Source organism: Pleurodeles waltl, chromosome 7, assembly GCF_031143425.1.
Source record: "Pleurodeles waltl isolate 20211129_DDA chromosome 7, aPleWal1.hap1.20221129, whole genome shotgun sequence".
NCBI classification, from domain to species: domain Eukaryota; kingdom Metazoa; phylum Chordata; class Amphibia; order Caudata; family Salamandridae; genus Pleurodeles; species Pleurodeles waltl.
In genome coordinates, this window is record NC_090446.1 from 1,493,430,245 (window position 1) to 1,493,442,273 (window position 12,029).

The window sequence follows — 12,029 nt, forward strand, 5'->3', positions numbered from 1 at the left end:
CTAGCCAGATCAAGCTCCATGGTTCCCTAGTTTTGTGTCAACAAAAGCTTTTTGCAAAAATTGGAAACAAGAATTTAGAAAAATTACAAAAATTCAATAATTGAAATTAATCCAAATTAATTTAAAAAAAAAATTAAAATTAAAAATTAAAAACAATTTTTGCACTAGGACAATTTAAAGGATTTTTAATTTGTTTTATCTAAAACTGTAACGTGATATTGAACACAAGTACAGGATCCCGTCGCTGCTTCCAATTATGTTGGAAAATGGGTTATTGATAGGGCAGGTAGGTACCTACACCTAGCAACAAGCCACAAACCTCCACAAAAGTACAGTTAGGTCTCAGTAAATTAATCCCAGCTCTACCCTTGGTAGCTTAGCATCGAGCGTCAAGGCTTAACTTAGGAGACAAAGTGTAAAGCATTCAAATATCACAAAACAGTAATTAAATAAAACACAGGAAACAGTTTAAAAATCCAAAACCATTTTATAAAAATAGCTTATATTTTTATCTTTAAAATGACACAAAAACGATTAAAATCGGTTCAGGGGAACCGGAGATATGAATTTTTAAAGTATTATTATTTTCTAGCGCTCAGAAACGAAAAGCGCCAATCGGGTCATCTGGTTGCACCAGGACCGGGGCAAAGTCAAACTTTCAGGCCGACCGCGATGGAGCCCTGCTCGGCTACAAGTCGCGGGAGGCCTCGGTCAAAAAGTTACCTTCTGACTTAGTCTCTTTTTCGATGTTTTTCTTCCCCGGGACGAACCTGCCAGTTGGATCCGACCTCCTGGAGCCCTTGTCCGGATACGCGAAGTCGGTTTCCTCGGTGGTGATTTTTACCTTCGGACTTAGTCGTTTTTTCGAGATGAAAATCCTTCGACCGGGGTAAACCTGGATCTTGATCCGACGTCCGTGGAGCCCTTCTCGGATACGATGGCTGGAAGGTCCCGGTCAACTTTTTACGTTCGGACTTAGTCTTTTTTTCGGATGTTTTTCTTGACCGGGACGAACCACGAAGTCAGGCCGGGTCGCGGTTGAGGCAAGCCGGCTAGAATTTCCGCGTCGAGTCGGTCACTTTATGGAGCTTTTTTCTAAAATTTCTCCAATCTTTTCCAAACTTCTGGGGCTTCACCCAGATGTTCTTTTAAGGTTCTTTTGGGGTCCACAGCTCACCCCAAGGGTCCAGAAGTTCTGTGATGGTCCTTGGGAAGTGCGGACTTCAACTCCCAGAGTGCACCTGGCGCAAACTCCTTTTTGGCCACTGGACAGTGGTCAGCTGGTCACTTTTTCAGGAGTTGGTGCAGGGGACTCTGGTTAGCAATTTTTCACCTGTAGCAAACAGGGAGTCCCTCCTTGAACCAGTGGAAGCCAGGCAAAGTCCTTCTTGTGGTGAAGCCCAAGTGTGCAGCTGGTGCAGTCTTTCTGAGTGCAGGGTCCAGGTGCAGGCCAGGGGTCCAGCAGGGCAGTCCTTCTTCTCCTTGTAGTTCCTTCTTCTTGAATTCTGGAGGGGATCTGAGGCGTGGGTGCAGGTCTGCCAGTTTTATCCTTGCTCCTGGGTGAAAAGCAGGGGGGCCCTGGTCCTCCAATCAGGGACAGGGTCGTCCCCCTGTGATGACCACTTCCTGGGAAGTGTGGCAAAAATCCATCCCAGAAGGCAATAGTCTCTAAAAATCCAAAATGGATGAATCTGATTTTTAGAGGAGAGATCTGGCTGAGCCCACCCACTGGTGTGGCTAAAAATCATAAACACACCCCTCTCCTGCCCTCTCCTAATCTAATCAAGGGGGCACCTAGCTGTCTGGGGTTGCAGGATGTGGGGGTGTTGCTGGGTGCTCCAGATGTCCTTCTCTGCCTTTGAAGACCAGTTTGGCAGCCCTCCCCCTTCCTGCTTCCCCATCTGCTGAGGGGAGATTCTCTCCCCCAAGCACATTCCTTTGTGTAAAGCCAGGCCACTTCACACCTCATAAAAGTGGCCTGGCAGAAGCTGCTGCAGGCTGGCCAATCAGAGCACAGCAGCAAAAACAATGCAGAGCTGAAATTGGCAACTTTTTAGGTAAAGTCTAAACTTTTTACCTGCACTAGTTATATTAAATCCAACAACTGGAAGTTGTGGGATTTATTATAACAATCAATTTGATACCAAATTCTTGGTATGTAACATTTAAGGAGACTTTAAAATTTAAAATAAAGTCTGCCCATTCTAGCCTATGAAGGCCATTTACTTCCATGAGGGAAAAACGAATTTGGCTGTTTTTACCTCACCAGGGCTTATAAATCTATTTTTATAAAGTCCCTGCTTATAGTTACATGGCACCCAGCCCTAGGGGCACATAGGGCACACCTTAGGGGTGACTTATATGTAAAAATAAGGTAGTTTAAAACTTTGGAAGTAACTTTAATTCCAAAGTCGAATTTGCATATAACTTTAATTTAAAAGCAGCCAGCAAGGCAGGCTTGCTTTTAAAATTACACTGGGCACCTCAGCAATGCACCTAGGTGTGCACCACCTATGCTGTGGTCCCTAAACCTACATGCCCTACCATATACTAGGGACTTATAGGTAGGTTAACTTAGCCAATTATAATTAGCCTAATTTGCATATCCATTTTACACAGAGCACTGGCCCTGGGACTGGTAAGCAGTACCCAGGGCACAGCCAAGAGTCAGTAACCACCAGTACCTATCCAGAAAGAGTGGGGGTGATCAGGCAAAAAAAAAGGACTTTCCTACACAAAACACTTGTGGGGACCCTTGTCTTGTCTGCAGGTTTCCCTGTAGAGACTCATGGTTTCTTTTCAACTGGGGGCTGGGAATCCTTACCCTGGCAATTGGGTGTGGGCCCTTCAGAGAACTCCCACTGTTTAACCTTACCCCCACTTCTTCTGATGGGGACCCTGCCCATCCTTGGCATGGTTTCCCCCATACCTTTTCTGAACCCTAGTGCTCTCCCACCGGTCCGCTTCCTGAGCAAGGTTTGTGGGGTCAGTCAGCTTGCTGTCAATCAGGTGCTGGTGCAGCTCTGAAAAACAAAGACTGTACAAGTGCTCCCAAGCAATTAAGTTTTAAAGCCCCTCATAAGTTGCTACCTTACTGACCTTCACCCAACCATCCACTTACCTGAAAAAAGAGTCTACACTTTTGGGAATCCTTCTTCTTGTAGGACCTAAACTTGTCCTTGTTCTAGTCAGAGGTGAGGCCATATCTTGTGAGTAGGAGGTCCCTCATAAAACAGTAAGTGAGTCCCTGAGGTCCCCTAAGGATGTAAGAGTGTCCCTCCCATCCCTTAAAGTGCTTCAACAGACCTGCCCCCCAATGTGCTCAGTGATCATGTTCATGTGGAGATCTGACTCATACCCCTTAAACCACAGATATATGTCATACTCCTTCTTGTAATGCTTTAATGTGTCCTCTTGAATGTTTACCCTCCTCTCAGGCTGCACTGAGGTACTGCTGCCACCATCTCTGCTAGACTGGCTCTTCTGATCCAGCTCTCTTAATGTGAGCTCATGAGCCAGGAGCATCTTTTTCTCCTCCATGTACAACCTTCTCTCTTCCATCCCCATTTTAAGTTTCTCTAACTCCAACTTGTGAACCCTCTCTGCATGTCTGTCCTGCAACTCCTCAGGAGTTAGACCATTGGATGACATATTTCTACCTGCCCTGGAGACCCTCCCCCCAGGCAGAACAGGTACATCCACTACCACATTATGAACACTGCACCTTCTAACCCTCATCCTCTTCCTCTGTGTGCTCCCAGCCTCCTTGGCTGCCACCCAGGCCCTCAATGCCTTTTGCAGCTCCTCCTTCCTGGTGGAGCTCCTGATACAGTTGAGCCTCTGTCTACTCCTCCAGTTTCTCAAACTCAGAAACAGCCTTTGTAGACGCAGCTAGTGCATCCCCAGATTGAGACATGTTAGTAAAGTTCACTCAAACTTGCAAAGTTCCAAAAAGAACACAGAGTGACCAAGAGAAGTAACAAAAAAATCTCCAATAATATGGAAGCAGAAAAAGTTCAAAAAGACAAAAAGCAAAAACAAGTATTATGTGGTCACGTAATGGTTTGCATTGAAAATAGTAGTGTACTCTTAATCACTGTATATCAAGTACAAATACAAGTTCTATCCTCACCGCTGATCACCAATGTTAGAAATGGGGTCTCTAGTTGGCAGTCAGTGTCCCTCACTCTAGTCAGGGCAATGGACATACATACTTAGATAACCCCTGCTTGCCCCCTTGGTAGATTGGCACAAGCAGTCAGGCTTATCTCAAAGGCAATGTGTAAAGTATTTGTACCAACTCACACAGTAATACAGTATAAACACTACAAAAAGGACACCACACCAGTTTAGAAAAATAGGCAATATTTATCTAAAACAAACAAGTCCAAAACGACAAAAATCCAACATACATAAGTCAAGATATGATTTTCAAAAGAATTTGGGGGTCATTATGACCCCGGCGGATGGCGAAACTATGGCGGTAGTACCGCCAACAGGCTGGCGGTGTCCAGCAGGCGTATTATGACCTTGGTGCATTCACCATGGTCATATCGCTGGTCTAACCAGGATACCGCCAAGCTGCAATTGGGCAGTCGTAATCCGCCAGGGTAGCGCTGCAAGCAGCGCTGCCCTGGGGATTATGAGTCCCCAACCGCCAGCCTGTCCATGGCGGTAAACACCGCCATGGAAAGGCTGGCGGTAAGGGGGACTTGGGGTGCCAATGGAGGCCCCTGCACTGCCCATGCACTTGGCATGGGCAGTGCAGGTGCCCCCAGGCACAGCCCCATTGCGCATTTCACTACCCGAATGACGGGCAGTGAAATGCACGGGGCGGGTGCTGCTTCACCCGCTGCACATCCACATTGCGGCCGGCCCTCTTGCGAGCCGGCTTCAATGTTGATGTCACTTTTCCGCTGGGCCAGCGGGCGGAAACACTGTTTCCGTCCGCTGGCCCAGCGGAAAAGTCATAATAGGGTGCCACGGATACCGCCACCACTGGTGCTATTGTAGCGCCCGCGGCTTCAGCTGATCTTTAGCAAAGACCGCCGGAGTCGTAATGACCCCCTAAGAATCTTACTCCATAGAAACCAATGCAAGTATTATTGTTACACAAAGTACCTGGTTTGCATCAAAAATAAAGCCGCACAGGCAAGCGTGCGTTGAAAAAGTCAGCAATCCATTGATTCCTCACTTGCAAGTGAGGCTGTGCATCGTTTCCTCTTTTTTCGGGTAGGCGATGCATCGATTTTCTCCCCTGCAAGAGAGCGATGTGTCAATTTCCGGGCAGGGAAACTCGGATCCATGCAGGCTTCCGTTGAGTTTTGGCGCCCAGCGATGATGCGTGAGAACTCCTGCAGCACGGTGTTGAAAACCACGCTACGTGGGGTTTGCATTATTACCACCAGTCGCAAGCGGGTGTTGATTTGTTTCTCCAGCTGCAATGCAGGTGAATCATTGACTTCCGAGTCGCAATGCAGGTGGTTCATCGATTTCAGCTAGGAAGTGGATGGCGTGTCATTTTTTAGCTGTGTTGCAGGTGGTGCGTCAAAATTTACCCCGCATGGTGTCCTGTGCATGGCTTTCAGTCTTTGTTCTGCCAACTTAACCTCTCAAGGGCCCAGAGACTGGATGGGGTACCACATGGCAGGGCAGGAGTCTCCGAGGAGAGTCCAGAGGCTGGCAGAGGAAGTCTTTGATGGCCCTGAGACTTCAAAACAGGAGGCAAGCTCAGTCCAAGCCCTTGGAGATTCATCACAAGCAGGAATATACCACAAAGTCCAGTCTTTGTCCTATTTCAGGCAGAAGCAGCAACCGCAGGCCAACCAATAAAGCACAGTCACAGGCAAAGGGCTAGTACTCCTTCTGCAGCTCTTCTCCTTGGCAGAGGTTCCTCTTGAATCCAGAAGTGATCTAAAAATCTGGGGGGTTGGGTCCACTACTTTGACCTCTTTCTGCCTTTGAAGTAGGCAGACTTCAAAGGAAAGTCTCTGTTGTTCACAAGATCCTGCCTTGCCCAGGCCCTAGCTCCAGACACACACCAGGGGTTGGAGACTGCATTGTGTGAGGGCAGGCACAGCCCTCAGGTATTCAGGTGTATGTGACTCCTCCCTCCACTCCAGCCCAGATGGCCCACCATATAGTCAGGCTACGCCCCAGCTCCTTTTGTGTCACTGTCTACAGGGGATTTACAAACAACCAAACTGTCAGTCTAACCCATACAGGGAATACACAAGCAGGCAGAGCCACAGAATGGTTTAAGCAAGAAAATGCCCACTTTCTAAAAGTGGCATTTTCAAACTGACAATTTAAAAACCAATTTTACCAAAAGATGTATTTTTAAATTGTGAGTTCAGAGACACCAAAATCCTGAATTCTCTCTGCTCCCAACGGCAAACTGAACTTAAAAGATATTTAAAGGCATCCCCCATGTTAACCTATGAGAGATAGCCTTTGCAACAGTGAAAAACGAATTTGGCAGTACTTCACTGTTAAGACATGTAAAACACATCAATACATGTCCCACCTTCAACATACACTTCACCCTATCCACGGGGCTACCTAGGGCCTACCTTAAATGTGCCTCACATGTATAAAAAGGGAAGGTTAGGGGTACACTTGCCAGGTGGAATTGACAGTTTAAAACTGCACGCACAGACATTGCAGTGGCTACTCATATGGGTGGCACAACCAGTGCTGCAGGCCCACTAGTAGCATTTGATTTACAGGCCCTGGGCACCTCTAGTGCACTTTATTAGGGACTTACTAGTAAACTAAATATGTCAATCATGGAAAAGCCAATTACATAAATATTTCACACAGAGAGCACTTGCACTTTAGCACTGCTTAGCAGTGGTAAAGTGCCCAGAGTACCACAACAGCAAAAACAGAGTCCAGCACAGAGTCAAAACATAGGAAGCAGAGGCAAAAAAGACAGGAGAGACCACGTCAAGGATGCCAGGTCTAACAGTCATCAATCAGTACTTCAACTGACTCAGGGTATGTGATGTTATGTTACAATATAGATTCCATGTGGTATTGTTGAGGTTATGAATTCCATGTAATGTTCTTTTTATCACCATCAGTGTGCTCTTAAGTGGCTCCAAAGCCCATGACACAGAGTTGCATGGTGAATGTTCCTTTCGAGTTGTGTACGGAACAGTTATGTACATAATCTATTCTTTAGAAAATGCACAATCAAAGTCACATTTGTAGTTACGAATAGACAATGTGATGTTTGTGTTCCACTCGGCCCTATACCTTATCTTTGTCAATCACAGATTTGCAGATTGGCTGTTTGGCTCATCCTCATTTGGCATTGTCAGACAGTGTCACAGGCAGATGGTAATTGCTGACTGACAAGAGCAGTGAACATGGATTAGACCAGGTACTGTTTTTTATGAGATTTGTGGTGTATGAATTATATGCCCAGACTGTCAGGACAGTGGTTTGGAAGTGTCCTTTTCAGACATATAGACCTGTTTGGTATTTGAGATGGCTCAAATGTTGGCATGTGTGTGTTCATTTTTGTCCAACACATCATTATTTGGTATCCAGACACTCTACCAACATTATGGTTTGTACTGTATGTGGCCTAACTTGTGCATAGCTGTCAGTGTGTTTCCTCATTGCAGACCAATGTGCATGTGTCTGAAGACTGACATAGGTGAGTGACAAGCCTACAGGTACCTGACCATGGTAAGTGGAAGGGTCCATTACTGGCGAGATTAGTACTGACCTCCGTCTGTTTCATGGGGTATGGTCATTTTGGAAGATAAGGTATGGGTATGTGATACAGCTTTAGCTGATTATACATTTAACCAATCTGTCTGCCTTCTGGGATTGTGATAGACTGACTTGTCCCTGACTTCTGTATCATGTGGGTTGGTAGTGAATGACACCTAAGCTGAAACACTGAAGTCCACAGCAGGACTTCACAATGTGCTGATTGCCATTCTACAATTAAAAACATGGAGATGTACTATACAGGTGACTTGTGTCATGTGTATGTTACAATCCCGATGCAATATGCATCCTGGTTGTCAAGTACATGTGTCATGACCATAACAGAGGTATAACATTGGAGAGGAACATTTTGCTACAATAGTTGTCATAAATGACATTTGAATATGGTTGATACATCAAATGTACACATCTTCTGTGATTAAGAGGTATTTATAGGGGAGTGAACAACAAAATGGGTGAATTGAAACAGAAATGAAATAAAGTTAATAGTGAAGGGTTCAGTCTTTAGCTGCTACACCATTTGGAAACACAAGTCCAGTGTTCTTGCAACACAGGAAAATGGAGTTAGGTATCAGAACAGTTAACAGGGTGCATCAGCGATACACAAAGAGAACCAATAAGGAGACGTTCACTTCCTGGCAGTGGGTTTAGTCTTGGCATCTGCTCCTCTTGGATGTCTGGGTGGACTTCCATGTTTGCAGGGGGTGAGGATGGTTCCTCTGCTACAGAGGGTGGGGTGTCTGAGGTACGTCTTTCTCCTGGCAGGGCCTCCATTCCACTAGCAGCCACAGATGTTGAGGGGCCTGATGTCTCATGGCTAGTGGAAGAGTCCTGATGTTGGGTGCCAAACCTACTGAGGGTAGTGTTGATGTCCCTCAGCACTCCAGCAATGGAAGCCAGCATGGCATTTTGGGCCTGCCACTGCTGCATGGCTTCCTGGTGGTTGTCCCTTTGCAGCTGTCTGATCTCCCCCATCATGACCAGTATCTGGCCCATCATGCCTTGGGAATGTTGATAGGCTCCTAAGACTTGGTCAGTTGTGTCCCTTGGAGCCCTCATCCTCTAGCCCGCACCATCCCTCCCATGCACCATACCCCACCTTACCTTTGCCCCTGGCACAGTGTGCCCACTTCCACTGGTGGCATGACCATCATTGTCAGGGGTGACATGAGAAGACTCAGGTACCTGTACTGGGGGCACACAACGGAAGAGACTGAAATTGGGACACAGGTTTAGGGGTGAATGATTGCTTGTAATGCAACAGGGCTGGGAGGAGTTTCTGTGGGTAGGAAGAGGTTGACAGTTGTTGACTGAACAGGTGTCCCTGATGGGCCAGCTTTTTCCTCAGTGTCCAGAGATCTAGGGCTGTTTTCCTCGCTGTGGCCTTCATCCAGAGGGGTAGTGTCTGTCTCTGGTATCCTCTCCATGTTGGGGATGGCAAGGTTACCTGTAGGAGAAGTGGAACACACAATTGGTGTAAGTGATGCAAAAAGTGATGTATAATTTAAACAACTATACATGGTATGTGAAATGCACATACTGCCTTTACATGATCCCCTGACATTACAATGACAGCTGCTTTTAAATCTGGATTAGTGCAATGTGGGACACAGAGTTTTGAAATTGCATACAGTATGTTTCATGCTCTTGGAGTATGTTGGTGTTTAAATGTCTGCAAATACCATCATATCTTGTCTGGGTGAAGACACGCAATGTACATTTCTCTCCTACTTAGGTGTATGACATAATTGAGCCAAGTACAAGATGAACAATGCACAATGGTGTCAGAGCTGGCACACATTTGGTTTTAATTTTTGCCCTGGGCCTCTGTCTGGGTGTACTGCAAGAGCTTCCAGTTTGCCATTGAGGTGTCCCCACAAGGTCAGTATATGACATGATTAGGGATGTTTTCTCTGAGTCCAGTTTGGTATGGGACACAGCTGTAGCTGTGATTTGCTTGTAATGGTACTGGTAGTGGGACATTGCATAACTGTAATTGTCATGAACTTTTAAATGGTGGACCATTCAGGTTGGTTTACTTTGATTGCTAGTTTCAAATACAAGACATTTCATTTTTAGGGCACAGATCTGGTTTTCTTAGTGTTGGAACATTGCCTTCTGGGAGCTGTAGTGCTGTCAGTTCCCAGGACTTCACATGCCCTTCCCAAACACTGTGGCCCAAGGTGAGTTTACTTGACATGTGGCATGGCTGTGACGGGAACTTGGAGATGTGGACAGGGGGTGGTGGGTGGTTTGGTCATTAGGGTGGGGAAAGGTGATGACTGAGCATGCAAGACAAAACTATTTGGTCACATTAATGTAGTTGTTACTTACCCAACTCCTGGTATTCCTCTCAGGCCCTCAGGATGCAGGATGTCTGAGACCTTCTCTTCCCATGATGTGAACTATGGGGGAGAAGGTTGGAGCCAAACGCCAGTCTCGAGAAACGCCAGCTGGTGCCTGGATGCCATGGAATGAGCCTTCCCCCTGGGGTTGTTCCACCTCTTCCTGATGTACTCTCTTGTGCGAGGGTAACTGCCGAATGCATTCGCCCTGTCGACTATCCTTTGGCACAACTCCATTTTTCTGGCTATGTATGTTTGCTGGACCTGTGCTCCAAATAGATATGACTCTACCTTGACAATTTCGTCCACCATGACCCTCAACTCATCATCAGTGAACTGTGAATGTTTTTGTGGGGTCATGGTAGTGGTGGTAAAGATGGTAAGGTACTGAGTAAAAGGATGATAAATGTTTGTGATGAGGTGTGAGTGCCATGATGTGAGTGGGTGATGGTTGTTGTGTATTGTGTGGTTTTGTAAATTGTGTGTTGTGTATTTTGTGCAAATATGGGATGTGTGCTGGGTTTAATGTGTAGGGGTGCCCATTGTTTGTCTACCTAGTTCTTTTTTTTGGCAACTCTCTGTCTGTGACTGGTGTTCTGGTTGCAAAGGATTATGGGTTCTGTAGGGGTGTGTTTTATAGTGCAGTGTGTAGGTGTGTCATGTGTGTGAATGTGTGTCAGGTGTGGGGTATTCAAACTATCCAATGTGGTGTAGTGTTCTGACTGATGTGAGTTCAGACCGCCTCGATTTGCACCGCCAATGGTTTTCTGCCATGGAAGAACCACTCTTGTGATTTGTGGATCATAGTTAGATCAGTAGATTTTTGTCATGCTGGAGGTACTGGTGGTCTAACCGCCTTTTTTCCGTTCATCATTGCCATGGCAGTTTTGGAAAATTGGCAGTTTTATGGTGGTCTGAGCTGTGTATCTCTTAATAAGGCTGGTAGGATGACCGCCAACATGGCGGTCTTTTGGTGGTCGCAACTGCAGCAGTCTTACTGTCAGACCGCCAAAATCGTAATGAGGCCCAAAGTGCCTAGCGCATAATTATATTATCGGCCTTAACAGATACCAGTATTGCTATCGACAATACCATTTACATATTTTTCTTCTTATTGAGTCAAAAAATGCCGTAATTAAAAGAAACTATTGAAATGAAGTGCCTGGTGCAAAACATATTTTGACAGATTATAATAAAATGTATGCATAAATTGCAAATTGTAAATCTATTTTGGGCAATTGGTATATGTTTGTCAATCTCCCAACATATGATGTAGCTAAAACAAGGCTCTCACATTTTTTTTATCACTTTGAAGTCTGATTGGGCTATTTTTAACCTCATTTAGCTAATATCAACTGTATTACATTATTCCTAACCTATGCTAATAAAGGTACAACAACTAAACTATCACCACTAGTGAAACCAAAACCATCAAAAAGTGCTTCATGACTACAAGAAGGAACGATCATATGGTCTCACGTGTGCATTTCTTATTGCTTACAAATGTGTGTGCATGTCCTCAATATTGAGACCATTGGGGCTTTTGGTATTGAATTCAATGATGTACCATGACTCGATATTTCTCAAGACTTTTTCCCTGTCATCTCCTTTAACACTGAGGGATTGGTTCAATTACATAATGTACCAGGCCTTCAGTACTACTATGATGAAATTCCTCAAAATGCCTAACAACAGGATACATTTGATCTTGTTTTTTTGTGGCCCATAAATGCTGTAAAATTATTTTGTGGACAGGGAGTATTGTACTGCCTACATATACTAAGCCACAGGGTCACTGAGGAACATAGATTGGATAATTTGTTTTGCTGTCATAATTGCCCATTATTCTTTTATTTTTCTGAATTAGCTGTAATATATACATATTTATATTAATGTCATGATCACAGGCTTTAAATTTACTGGATTTTCTGACCCTAA

The 12,029-nt window shown here is 45.2% G+C and overlaps 1 pseudogene; it reads right to left on the minus strand.

The window, feature by feature from the left end:
• LOC138247088 (N-formyl peptide receptor 3-like) overlaps nt 1-5,489 on the minus strand; it is a 57,829-nt pseudogene extending 52,340 nt beyond the window's left edge.
• Between the last annotated feature and the right edge of the window lie 6,540 nt (nt 5,490-12,029).